Raw genomic sequence first — 15121 nt, forward strand, 5'->3', positions numbered from 1 at the left:
GAACTGCCAACCTTCTGGTTAGCAGTCAAAAGCCTTAGGCACTGCACCACCAGGGTTCCTTAGCCTTCAGATGTCTTCCTTTGAAGTATATCAGGGGCTTTCTAGCACCTCAACCTTGTTCAATGTAAACAACATTGAGTCCACCGAGTTCTAATCAGTCAATGAAGTAAACAGAATAGAACTACTTCCAACTGCTAACAGTTCACATTCAGAATGTCTGATAAGTTCACCCATTTTAATAAATGTATTCCATCCAGCTTGGGCTTCTGGAAATCATGTATGTCATGGTGGTCCATGTTCATCTCACAGTGGGTCTGATGGGCCATGAGCAACCCTGTGGTTACCTCCCCATTTCCTGAGTGTGGAGAGCCGCGCCACGGCATTCTATTCATCTTAACAAGGTCACAATACTTCCCTTCTTTGTTTTGGGCCTGTTGGACATCTTCAGACCTAAGTTTGAGTTTCGAGACCTGTCTTGAGCCTTCACTTCTGTATAGAAGTGATTCAGCACTTTTAAATTTACCCGCCTCTTTGCCACGTATCTATTTTTTATAGGTTTCCCTATTTCACTGTCAGCAGCAACGTCACATCACCCCATTCCTTGATCCTGCCCCTTTCCTTTACCATATATAAGTATTTGTTTGAAATTCAATAAACGAGACTTGATCGGGCTTTTGACTTGTCTCCATTCTTCGCGTCTCTTGTCCCCTCCATTTCCACCCCCTCCTCCAGGTCCTAGGTTGACTGTCCCGCGGGACGGGACACCTGAGTGCAGGACTGAAGTGATGACCCGAGAGGTAGAAGACTACCCACACCGGCTTCCTGAGCTGTGGACTGAGAACAATTACGTTTGAAGGACCAAGTGGAAGACCCAAGAACTCCCCTTTCCTGCAGACAATAAAGCCAAAACAGTGTTGCCACCCAGGAGAAATTATAATTCATCTTCACACATTATCTCAATTTCTGTTGATGTAACTGAGCAAAATCATGCCGTTCTTTCAGCTGCCCATCCTCCAGCTCACACTTGGCATGGAGGCATGTTGGCAGTAGGGCATGCTGGACACTGGTGCTTGTTACTTTGCTGGAAAACTTAGGTGGAGTGGGTCTTCAGGAGAAGCGTCATCTCTGTGAGAGAACTGCCTCAGATGAGATCATTCGGGACCCTGAAGAAATGGGGACTAGTTTCCTCAGAGAGGAAAGTGTGTGGGCTCCATTGGTAAAGGAGGTTCAGTGGTATTTAGGGGTTCAAGGTTCTCATATTTTTCCTAATCCATCCAAATATCCCTAGTCCAATTGTATGAGACTTGCTTCTTCCCAATTAATGCCTTTACAGTTCAATAAAGTACTCATGTGGTAAACTTAACTTTTTTGTAATTCTGTAACCTTTGGTCTGATTTTCAATTATGGATACAATTGTTTGGATCTTCATTCCCACTTTATCACCATAAAATACAGCAGTTCCCTGTTCCTCCAAAGCTTTCCTTCCCAAAAGGACTTTGTCACAGTCATCACAGGTGATCATTTACATAACATGACACCACATGCTATTATTGACTACTGGTGTCCCCTTTTCTACCAGCAACAAGCCCATCACGGTATCCAAACCTGGTCATGCCGGACAACCAATCTCAGACTCTTAATTTTCCTAACAATGTGGTTTTGAAGCCATCTCTGGTACTGAGTCTTGCGGCAGTCAGTTCCCTATTAGAAAATCAGACGCTAACATGAATATGTCAAGCAGAAAGAGGTTCAGACAGGGACTTGGTTATAAAGGACATAAAAGGAGAACACAGAGATGAGGCGCTTACCCAACACACATGAAACTATCCCTCCCCAGTCTTCCACTTGGTCCTCCAAATGTAATTGTTCTCAATGCATAGCTGAGGAAGCCAGTGTGGGTACTCTTCTACCTCTTGCGTCATCTATTCAGTTCTGCACTCAGGAAATGGGGAGGTAACCACAGGGTTGCTCATGGCCCATCAGACCCACTATGAGATGAACGTGGACCATCATTACACACTGTGTGTGTTGCCCACAGAGCCACACTCACAACTGAGCTGCAAGGGGAAGAACCTAAATGTCTCCCCTCTCCCTACCTTTCAACCCACCATCAATGATGCTAAGCAACAGAATCTAGCAGGAATGCTGCTGGCAAACACACTCAAATAGCACAAGATTGCAGAGAGAAGGAAATAGGTGGAACTGAGGGCCGGGAGACACCATTGGGCACATGCCATTTCTCCCTTCTCCTCTTTTCCAAATAGACATTTTCATCGGTGTTGTCCTGGTTTCCAGATTCCACTGTGTTTTGGACCGTTGGAGGGGCAGGTGACACTCGTCATTTAGCCACAGATTTTTGTGGGATTTTGAAGAAGTATATCCAGACCTGGCAAACAGAGGTCGCTTTTGACTGATAAATTCTGGTGGTGCTGGCATTCCTGGGCTTGTGGCCACATCATTCCAATCCTGAAGTCCAGAATTTTGATGTCTCTGTATGTCTCATCTTCACAACTCCTTCTTCTCTGTGGGTCTGTCACATCTCCCTGTCATGAGATGTGATTGCACTTGGGGGCCACTCAGTCCGGAATAATCTCCCCAGGCAAGATCCTTAACTTGAACACACGTGCAAAGACTTTTGCATATCAGGTAACATTCCCAGGTCCTGGAGATTAGGACATGGATGTCTTTTCAGGGCCCATTGTCAGCCTACCACAACGCCCATCAAGATTTTTATTATCCTGTCTCCAAAGGTGGACTTTCTGCATTGTTAACCAAACCAACTTCAGATTGAGTTTGGAAGGTGTCCAGGGTACCTGGTCTCAGAAACACTAGCACCTCAACCTGTGTTTCCGAGGCCTCTTTTACCCCCAGACAGTGCAGATATGGTTACCATAGGAAAAGTCAGGGAAACCCAGCACAGACTGGGAGCTGATATTACTCAAGATCGTTAGTCCACAGGGCTAGCACAGGGCACGGGGCTGCAGATCAAGCGGTCAGTCCTAAAACACCCTTTCCCTTCCCGCCCTGGTGTGACCTACTGACGTTTAATGAACCGTGAGCGGCTATTCCCTGCACGATTCTTGGCAGCCACTTCAGGCAGGGTCATGTGGACAGATCACATGGGTCAGGGGCAGGGACTGCTGGGTCCGGGGTGGGTGAGCGTGGCACCGGCATACACCAGTGTTCTCTGTCCAGTGCTCTGGGGGACGTGGTCCTGGGTGCATTGTGCCCATAGCTCACTCTGGGCCTGACACTTTTTGACCCTGTTCCCGCACACAGGATTCTTCGAGTGCCTGCCCTTTGTAGGACCTTGGACAGTTGCCACAAGTAGGTGAGGCGGACTCTCTTAGAAGAGGGTGTCTCCTGGAAATGGCTGCTCTCAGCCTCTGGAGTGGAGGGAGTTGCTTCCAAGCATATTTTTCCACTTTATTTTGCATCTGGCACAGCTTTACAAGTTCATGGCCCCAAGGCAGGAATGGCCCCCAGAGCTGCTTACAAAGACGTACAGGCAGTGATGGAAAACAAGCGAGAAGCCTCCTCAGTCACCACAAGGCCATTGAAGACAATTTCCAAGGACTAACATGTTGTCATGTACTAGATGTGTGTTTCCGGCTTTGCCCTTGCTCTGTAGCGTTACTGAAGCACAGAGCAGACGGATTGAGCTCTGTAGCCCGTACCTTTTCCCAACTGAGGGCCGGGCCTGTAGGGGCCACCGTAGCTCCGCCTGCTGTTCGCCATGCCATGGAGGAGACCCCGCAGCAGTGCTCGCAGTAATTGTTTTTTGTTGCTGTTGCTTGGGCTCCCACTGTCTGTGTACAGTGAAGATGACATCTTCTGCTTCCTGGCACGGAAGCCCCTTTTTTCCAGCGACAGGGATGTCACTGCGGGCAGGTTCTTCCCAGATTATACACTGGCAAAGGACGATGCAAACCAATGGGAACATTTTAACCTAAGTCCAAATGTCACTATTTGTTTTGACCAGTAAGTTCGTTCTTTCTCCTTAATTTTTTTTCTCCTTGGTGATCACTGAAGATGTTTATGGGAAGTGCAAACTGACGAACCACGAGTGTTGACAGCCTGCTTGAAGCTCCCGTGCTCTTGGACAGTTGTTTCCCAGATACGTTATGAAGGGAAGCTGATTAGGAAAATAACAGAGGGAGAAAAATCTCCCTCTCTCATTTCTTGCAAGGAAATGACGGTGAATGTCCACAGATATCCCCCCCCTGGTAATAGAATATTAAAAACGTAATGATTCGAACTTCATAATAATCTTTTCCCTAGTACTGCTTCCAGTGAACTCAAAATGGACTGTGTTTGTATCTCATTCCGATTCATATGGAACTTTGGATCTGCTCCTGAGTAAAAAGGCCAATTTCCATCTGTGCACCAGATGGCCACCAAGGAATCTTCCATGGCCCTGGGCGTGGTCTGTGGAGCTCTGGTGGTACAGGCCCTAAGGCATTTGTCTGCTAACCAAAGGTTGGAGGTTCATACCCACCAGCCACTCCATGGAAGAAAGACTGGGCAATCTACTTCCAAAAAGATTTACCACCTTGGAAACCCAGAGGGGGTCACTATGAGTAGGAATTGACATGATGGCAGTGAGTTTGCTTTGGTTTACAGGCATGGTCTACTGCTGTATTTTTGCTGGACATGGGTAGGCCTGTTTGTCTCAGGTGAAGAGTTTCTTTGGGACCTAAAAAGGGAGACGGTCATAAAATCGTCCGGGATGCCTTTGTGGAGAGGATTCCAACCACCGAATGATTCGAGTGAGGTTTGGGTTGGAATTTCCTCTCTGGTATTGCAGATTCGTCAACAAATGTAAATGTTGCTTATGGTGACACCAGTTCACATATAATCTTCGATGTAGTTGGGTTGAATCTTTTAACAGGGTAGCAGGTGTGGATTACTACTACATCCCAGTGGGATTTCACTATCATTGGATGCAATTCCACGTTTGACACTTGCCGTGGGACCCTCGCCTTTTCATGCCAGATCAGCAAAGACTCCTGGTTTAAAACCTTTCTCCAAACAACGAACCCTTCTAAACATCCAGATGTCCACCTTAACCATCCGCGGCATTCCTGTTTTGATTGCATGCTGATTTTGACTCTATGATATTGGCATCATGCTCACCTAATGATCACATATATTTGGGCTAATTTCTGAACATTTTATTCTCCCTAATATTCTTGTACAAATCCCAAATACTTCATTATTATAGATTTAAAGAATATTATAAAAGTGGCTGAGTGAGACCCCTCCCACTGTCCGTTTTCAGAAATTTTCCAGCATCGTTTCTTTCCTATACAAACTCTAGAATCAGAATGTTTGCTGGTCCCCTTAATCTTATTGTTATTCCTAAAATTGATTTAAATTTGTACATAAGCATAAAGGGAATTGATAGCACTGAGCTACTGAATGTTCCTAGGCAAGAAAATGGTATGTTTTGTATTAATGCAAGTTATCATTTATTTTCCCCATAAACAGCTCTTTGAATTCTATTTGCCTGATTTAACATCACTACACTGACACTATCCTTATGAATATTTTCTTGGTATGCCTTTCCACTTGACCTGTCTATTCAGGTACCAATTATTTCTCAGTGTTTGTTTAACGAAACCACACTGCCATGGAGAATTCAAAGCCTTAATGAAGAAGACAATCCAGAAGAAAGGGTCCAATGATCAAGGTGCTTTCTCGGTGCTGGGGAAGGATGCAGATAATAGATAATACCCGTCTGTGTCTTTAAAGCCAAGTGCGGATAGACGAAAAGAGAGCAAAGAATATCCCTGTAGAAGCAACAGCACGTGCAAGTCAAGGAGGAAAGAGCAAAGACTATCCCTGAATGAAACCAACTGTGTCCACAAAACCTACATTCCAGAGCAAAGCTTAATATTGTTGATGGGAAAACAAAAACGCTCAGCATTCAGCAAGGGAAAAATCATGTCTGGCATCTGATCAAAACGCACCAGATCTGCAAAGGACCAGGAAGCTACAACCCATAATAAAGAGAAAAATAAATCATTGGAAGCCAACCCACGACAGACACAAACGTTAGAATTAGCAGACCAGGACGTGAAAAACAGGTATAGCCATATCCCTAGCTTCAAGAAATTTTTACAAAGTCCTAATTGAACGTCTAGACATGAAAACTGCATTGAGAAGAAAAGTACACTGGACTGAATTAATGGCAAATATTGCAGAAGAAAAAATTAGTGAACCTAAAAGCATTGCAATAGAAACCATCCAAAAAGAACAAATTATCCAGAAAAATGAAGAGAGAGCATCAGAAAGCTGTGGGACTTCAAGTGGTCGGATACAGGAGTGACTCGAGTTCCTGAAGGTGGAGGGGACATAAAAAAATGGAAGAAACCGTCGTCTAACTGTCCTGTTCCAGCTATTTAAGTGGGATTATATCAAATTAGCCCTTTTATCTCTGGCATGTTTTACTTAGTATGTTTTCAAGGTCCATCCTTGCCCTAGCAGGCATCCTAACTCCGTTCTCCTTACGGCTTTAATAATATTCTATTATATGGACGTACCACACTTTGCTTAGGCATTCACTGTTGGTCCTCACCTGAGTTCTTTCTGCCTCTGGTTACTTGTGAATAGTGCCGCAGCAAACACTGCCATAGGAGTACTGAGCCCTTGCTTTCATTCTTTTCGGGAATATGCCCAGGAGTGGGATTGCTGTGTCATATGCTAATCCTAAATTTAACCTTTTTGAGGAATCTAATGAAATTTTTTATCCCTTAGGAATTTCAGAAACCTTGTAGGAAACTGAGGAGCCCCGGCGGCACAGTAAAGTGCTCAGCTGCTAACCAAAAGGTCAGAGGTTCAAACCCACCAGCTGCTCCATGGGAGAAAGATGTGGCGGTCTGCTTCCACAAAGATTCACAGCCTTGGAGACCCTCCAGGGCAGTTCTGATCTGTTCTGTGGTGCCGCTATGAGTCTGAATTAACTTGTAGACAGTGGGTTGTCATTTTTTTGTTTACAGGAAATTATTTTTTTTTTGGAATTTGTATTTAGGAAGTCTTAGTGAAAGTTAAACAGATACCTTTGAATTACTATTTATTTAAACTATAGTTTTATGTGTTTTGACTTTTATAATTTTGTAACTGAGGACACTATCAAGAATAGAAACACAAAGAGACCTGTGCAATGACTCCCCGCGTGCCTGCAGGTCCTGATATTGCCAATCTTGTTTGTGACTCAGCGTCACTGTCAAGTATTTCTGAGCCTGTTAAGAGGGAGATTTGCCCACATTTCCATATGCACCCTAACATGGAGCCAGTTAAAATTTGTCGTAGAGATTTCTAGTTTTCACTGCGTAGCTTTTCTTGCCCTGACTTCCAGAGAAGCTACGCTGACAGTGCTGGCGGCAGCAGCTTGATATGACCCTGGGGTCACGGCGGGAGAGAAAGCATAATACAATAGACACCTGTGTTAGTGATAGCGGTCAACACCTGGAGCGAGCGCCCTGCAGGAGGCCCGAGTAATAATCTTTAACCACCAATCCTTTGTTGCCATCTAGTGGCTAACTTTGAGAATACATACCAAGGCAAGAGGTAAAGGAAACTCACTTTCCTGAAAATTAGAGACAGACTAGAAGCGGGGTAGGAGTGGGGAGAACAAATCAATGCTTTTAAAGTTTTGAAATGTGTGAAGTGACTTAATATGTCTAAATATAAAACAAGGTCCCTTCTTCCTAAATGATCAAAATTCATTTCACCCACTGGATATTTGAGAATTTCCATATGACAGGTGGTGTGCTGATAAGCAAAACACAGCCAGCTGGAGACAGACACTAACCGCCCCATCAACTCCAAAACAAAACAGTGCTCTTCAACGAGGGCTGTGAAGGGAACAGGCAGGGGCCCTTTGCTCCTAACTGGGGCAGAGATTTGTTCCAAGGTCCACCTGGCCCTGTCCTCAGAGGCAAATTCCTGAAAGGTCCAGCCAACTCCCATACCGACTTGAACCATGTGGACAGTCCCACACAGGTCCGCAGACGCTGCCTGCAGGCCACTTCTCCTAGGGGTTCCAAGCACACAGAGGGAAATTGTAGCTCTGGGCATCAGCTCACCCCACTGGGAAACGATAGAGGGGATTAAAGTTAGAGGGTAACAGAAACTCTCCTGGGAATTAGTAAGAGCATGAAGCGCAGCCTTTACTATGGGAACTGAGATGTAAGTGCTCCCTAAATATTGATGAAAAGAACAGCTCTATTTAATGTTGTTGTTGTTGTTATTATGTGCCGTCAAGTTGGACACGACTCATTGCGACCCCTCCTTGGCTTTCCGAGGCAGTATCACTATGGAAGTAGATTGCTCCATCTTCCTTCCAAGGAGTGGCTGGTGGGTTTGAACGGCCAGCCTTCTGGTTAGCAGTCAAGTGCTCAATAAACATAATTACTATTGCAAGATAAAAATCACCAGACAGTGGTAAAACTAGGTGTGTTTATTCATTCTTTACTGGAAAAACCTCACACACACACACACACACACACATATGTTGTTGTCAGGTGCCATCAAGTCAGCTCCAACTCGTAGTGACCCTGTGCACAACAGAACAAAACACTGTCTGTTCCTGTGGCAGCCTCACAATCCTAACTATACCTGAGCCCATCGTTTCAGCCACTGCGTCAAATCCATCTCATTGAGGGCCTTCCTCTTTTTGGTCAACCCTCCACTTTACCAAGCATGATATCTTTCTCCAGGGAATGGTCCCTTCTGACAACATGACCAAAGTAGGTGAGACGTAGTCTGGTCATTCTCACTTCCAAGGAGCATTCTGGCTGCACTTCTTCCAGGACAGATTTGTTAGTTCTTCTGACAGTCCATGGTACTTTGAGTATTCTTTGCCAACACCACAATTCAAAAGCATCAACTCTTCTTCAATCTTCCTTACTCATTGTCAAATATGTATCTGAGCACCCAGTACCTGCCAGGAACAGTGGGGCACCCCAGGTGAGCCTAGGACATGTGTAGGTTTCCAGGTTACTCAGTTTGACTGAGCTTGTGGGGTGGGGTGGAAAGATGAATCTGAACCCAAAGCCAAAGGCAGTGGTTTCCACACTGAGGAACTTGGACTTCATTCCAATGACATGGACACCACGAGCAAGGGAGGATGACTCAGGGGAGAAGAATCTGAGAAGTTCTGGATGCAGGTGGGGCAGGGCTTGTTGGCTGGAGGGCCTGTTGGCTGGAGGGCCTGTTGACTGGAGGGCCTGTTGGCTGGATGGGGACAGCGAGAGGGAGGAGGATCCAATTCTTGACTTAGTGTTACAATACACACTTTAGACAGAGGACAGCAAGAAGTAAGAGAAATTTCAGTTTGGAACAAGTTGACTTGATGACTGACATTGAGTCCCTAGACATGTGTGGAAATCCATTCAATCTCAACTGGCTAAAACTGAAATAGGCTTAAAATATGTTCTCTGAGTAGGAATGAATCAAATTAGAAATATCATCAGATAGAGCTCTGAAATTCCATGAATATGTGGAATCTAGCAGTTGCCCCCTCTGTATTTACCTAAATAATTTGAAAATGTATGTCTACACAAAAACCTACACATGTTTCTAGGAGCTTTATTCATCATTGCAAAAAACTGGAAGCAAACAAGATGTTTCTCAAGAGGTGAAAGAAAAATCAAGCTGTGATTCATACGTACAATAGAATATTCTTCAGTGATAAAAAGAAAGGAGCTATCAAGCCATGACAATACATGTCTATGCCTTACATGCACTTTGCTAAGTTAAATAATCCATTTGAAAGGGCTGTTACTGTGTGATTCTAATTATATGATCCTCTGGAAAAGGCTAAACTATGTAGATAGTAAAGAGGTGGTTTCCAAGGGTTTGGACACAGGAGGGATGAGAGGGTGTGTTAGATAAAACACAGGGGACTTTCTTTTAGGACAGTGGAACTAGGCTGTGTGATACTCCAGCGGTGGTCCCGTGAACCTTTGCACCTGTCAAAACCCATTGAACTTCCCAGCACACAGAGAGGACTCTAATGTATGCAAATAAAACTCATTTGAGAGGTTGAGACAAATGTGACACAACAACTCAACCGTATGACAAATATCTGAAACAGCCTCGCTACAGGGGAAGAAGTGATGACCGAAGTAATTCTGCACATAAGTGGAGTCTGCAAACTGAAGATGTAAAACTCACAAAATCACCAATTCTAACATGTACACAGGAATGCCACCCACCAAAGCCAACTCACGGCCACCGAGTCTACTCTGACTCATAATGACCTGCTAGGACAGATGAGAACTGCCTCATAGGGTTTCCAAGGCTGTAAATCTTTACAGAAGTGGACTGCCTCGTCTTTCTCCTGCGGAGTGGCTGGTAGATTCTGACCTTTTGGTTAGCAGCTCAGTGCATTAACCACAGCACCACCAGAGCTCCTTTGGGAAGGCAAAGGATCATGAATAAAATAAAAAACAATTTTGAAGAAGGACAAAGTTGGAGGGCTTACAGCACCTGAGTGTAGGGCTTATTGTAAGGCTGCATTAATCGGGACACTAGTGTTGACATAAAGATCGGCATACACCTCAGTGAACAGATGAGAGAGTCTAGAAACAGACCCATTAATAGATGGGCAACTGATTTTTGATGACATTGCCAAGACATTTCAATCAAGAAAGGAGAATCTCTTCATCATACGGCGATGAGGCAAAGGGAATGCCACATGCCAAAAAACAAAAACATAAAGCAAATGAGTAAATGTCAACATTTTAACTCACCCCACATCCAAAAATCAACCTGAAATATAGATCACAGAACTAAATTTTAGAGCTAAAGTTATAAAACTTCTAGAAGTTTGGGAAACATATCTTACAGAGGATATAGATGCATAAACTATGAAACAAAAAAAAAAAAATGGACTTCATCGAAATCCTTTTAAAAATGATGTTAAAAGACACAGTTAAAGAAAAGGCAAGCCCCAGAATTGGATATTTGTATTCATATTTTTTTTGCAAAATATTTTCAAAACATATATCTTACAAAGGACTTGTATCCATACACTACTGCGTTGTCAATGAAGGCAAATATTGATCTACAGGTGGATAGATGGGTGGACAGGCTGAACGATTAGGTATGTCTACACAGGGGGGAGTGTGCCCATGACCATGTATAGGGTTGGCAGACAGTAAGTGTATTTGTATGTTCTGTAAGAATTTCTAGGTATATAGTAGAGCTGACAAGGGACACGTTTGTAATCACTTCTTGGCCACAGCCAGCTACCCAGAGGGGTGTGTAGTTGGACCTGGGACCATGGTCGCAGGAAACATCAAGCTCAATTGGCACAACATACTACACAAAAATATTGTTCCACATCTTACTTTGGTGAGTAGCGACTGGGATCTTAAAAGCTTGAAAGCGGCCATCTGGATGCAATGATGGGTCTCTCCTCGTCCAGAGCAAAGAAGAATGAAGAAAACCAAAGACGTATGGAAACAACTAGTCCAAGGAACTGGTACACCACGTGATCCTCAGCCTATATGACTATGAGAGCAGAAGAACTAGATGGTACCTGGCTACCACTGTCAGCCACTTGAAGGGGGATCTATGTATGAGATCCTGGATAGAGTGGGAGAACAATGTGGAACAAAACTCAAAATCATTAAAAAAAAAAAAAAAAGGATCAGGTTTGCTGGTCTGATAGAGCCTGATGGAACCACCGAGACTAACGCCCCTAGCTGCCCTTCACATCTGGAATTGAACCCACTCCTGTGGCTTCCAGCCAAACAAAAGACAGGCATATGAGCTGAACATTTACATTAGGTACATACGCTCGTTAGTGAAATCAATCATGGGAGAATAGAAGGGCTGTGTATGCACAGGGAGATAGCTTGGGGCAGGGGGCAGGAGTGCGTGGGGGGGAAGGACACAGGGAAGAGCTGGTTCTGGGGAGGAAGTGGGAGGGGAGCTGTTGCATTGTGGGAGATTAGAGTCAATGTCATGCGACAAAGTGTATGTGAGCTGCTGTATGGAAAATGAATTTGCTCTGTAAACTTTCACTCAAATTACAATAAAATAAAAAAAAAAAAAAAAAAAGACTTGTATCCAGAATATATAAGGACTCTTAAAATTCATTAATCAGCCCCCTCCTCACTGTAACCTGACCTCCACTGATTCTGATTCTACCACATGTTCATTTACCACTTTATCTCTCTCTCACTTTCCCCTACAAATATATCACAAAACTAAAATGAAATAATAGTGATACTGCCTCGGAAACCCAAGGAGGGGTTGCTATGAGTCGGGCCCGACTGAACAGAACATAACAACAACGAAATGAAATAATAAGCAAATGAAAAAACAAACGCAAAGAGAATACATTGAGGGCTTAAGGGTCTCTGAGAAGGTGTTACATTGCAGTAACACACAGCCCACAACTTGAAGCACTAGACACTCCTGATACTGAAAAGTCCGCCCGGTCACTGCGGCTTCCTCACTCATTAGATCGCCAGGTTGAGTGTTATCTGTTGCCTCCTCGCTGTCCCCTTGTACTCTCTTTGTCCCCCTCTCATCTTTACTCTTTTGCCTCCAGACTCCCTTCAGTAACTCCAAGTACTTCCCACCACCTTGGTTAGAGCAATTTAGTTGTCAACCCCCAAACTCACCTCTTCTCTTATCTTTGTATATTTGAAACAATACAGGTCACCTAGGACTCTAATACCTTTTCATAGCTTCTCTCTCTCTCTCAAAGGCATTTTAGATATAAACCGTTTCTCTCTTAACCACCACACAAATTATGTCTTGGATCAAAGGCACACCAATTTCTCTCATTTCGACATGCTGATACTCACTAACAGCCCAGGTCAACAGCACTTGGAATACGTGAGGCTCCAACTCAATCCCGCCTCTTCTGCTTTTTGTCATCCTATTCTTTGCATTTGTCATAGTGGTTCACTGCCCAGAATACGTGTTACTGGCACCATGTCTACAAGCGACCAGATAGCAGACCAGTGCGCAGAAGACTTCAGAGGAGCTGTAGTTCCAGTGTGCGAATGACAACAAGTGACCTCACTCCTCTGAGCCTTGGCTTCCTCATCTGTTTAATGGGCACCCATTCAAGAATTCACCAGACATCTCTTGTGTTTAATATGGGAACGGGACAAAACACAATCTCTCTTTCAAGGATGTAATGATCTAGTGTGGGAGAAAGAAAATTATGGGGACAATCAAATACTGCTGTAAGCTCTCTGATGGGGAGAGTACAGTGTCCTCTGGAGACAGAGACAGAGGTCCTAACTCAGTGATGGGGTTGGCTGGGGATGTCACAAACAGCTTCCCGTGGGAATTCAGAAGCAGGAGATAACCAGAACTCCTCCTGCTCCAAGTGTGAGCAGTCAATCTTCTGAGCATCATTTGGAGGCTTGCAGAAGTGCAGAATCTCAGGCTCCACCTTGTTAGACACCAGCCATAGGGTTTTCTAGGCTATAATCTTTACAGAAGCGACCACCAGGTCTGCACAGCCACTGGGGGGTTCGAACCATCCACCTTTTAATTAGCAGCCAGGGACTTAGCTATTGTGCTACAAGGGCTCCACTCTGGAGCCAGTGAATCACCATCTGCAGTTTGACAGGATCCACAGGTCATGTTTTCACATTACAGTTTGAAAAGCACTGACTTGGACCAAGAGGAGAGCACAGCTGTGTTCACTGCAAACAGAAGACTGTGTGGACAGGCCTAGGATGAACAGAAACTGGGGTTCATTTTGAGAATTCACTTTGATCCCTGCTGTCACGTCAGCACTCAGCCATGAGGCTGCTTTAGGCCAGAGCTCTGGAATGTACCAAACCTCTAGAGCTAGGACCTCAAGGGAATGACATTTCAGTCCTGGTTTTGCCACTAACTGGCTGTGGGAAAGACCCTTCCCCTGAGTTTCAGTCTTCTCACCTGTAAAAGAGAGGAGGCTGCATAGATGATCTCCAAAGCTCTTTTTCGTCCACAGACATTAAGTGTTCCACACCTTCCTTAAGTGTGGCACAAAGAAACTACTTCTCGCAGAGTGGGCCTCGATGCAACTGTTCGCCGTTAGCAGCAGCTGCAGCAGCATCGTGTCTCAGGCACTCAGCCTGGGGCCTGGCACATACTGAGGGCTTTATGTGCACTTGTCATGCATCCCCCACTGTGACCCCATCCATTCGTCATTAAGATAATCCATTTACAATAAAGAGAACCACACAGGCGATAAGTGACATAGATGATGTTCAGACCCAGACAGGTTCCACACCAACACTCTGATGCTTAAGACAGTATTATGCTATAGACTCACCCAGCCTCTTATACCCGTTAGTCATAGGGAAATCTTACACATGGCTTTGAGAGGTGGACTTTCCCAGCCGACATAACCTTCTCCACCCAACCCTGTCCCGAATCCAGGACACTTCAACATTCATAACAACACTCAACATGAAAGAAAAGGGCCATTCACGACCCACAGCTAGCTCCTTTCCTGGTTTCGTTCACATGCAGCTCTCTAAATGATCACAGATAACAGATGATGCTGGAAAGGTATTCTTTGGCTCCACATTTTTCTTCGATTTCTTCACCTTCCAAGATCATGTGATTTTAATAGGAGGCTGTTGAAGGATGTGCTTGGCCTGGAGTGGGAAGGGAGCCACAGACGGCCCCACGAGAGACTGAGCAGGGGATACAAGTGAGGAAGGTAATGACTTCCAGCTCCCTGGCTCCTGGCTGATGCTCCCTGGAGTGGAAGGGAAGAGGGGCTAGGTCCAGGAAAACTTACGTTCCCAAGCTTATTCAGAACTCTTGCCCTCAGCAAAAGAAAGCCAATCAATTAAGATCCCACCTCTTTCCTGGAACCAACCCACATCCAATAAGCAACTGAACTGGAAGGACAAAAGTCCATGGGCAAAAATGACCTGGCCCTCTAGTTCATGGTTAGGGCCCCTGTGAAGTGTCATGCCACCTTCAGAGCTCCCGATGACGTTGGCAGATGCTTTCATTGACCCCGGGCTGCTTCCTTCCCTTCTCTTCCTTTCCCTGCCACAGGCATTGATCCCAAGAGCAGTCCCTAATTCCTCGACTGTGCTAATGTCCGTTCCAGAGTCTGCTTCATCAGGCAATGAAA

The sequence above is a fragment of the Orycteropus afer genome, unplaced genomic scaffold (assembly GCF_000298275.1).
Source record: "Orycteropus afer afer isolate SDZICR_OR568_19922 unplaced genomic scaffold, OryAfe1.0 scaffold00057, whole genome shotgun sequence".
Taxonomy (NCBI): domain Eukaryota; kingdom Metazoa; phylum Chordata; class Mammalia; order Tubulidentata; family Orycteropodidae; genus Orycteropus; species Orycteropus afer.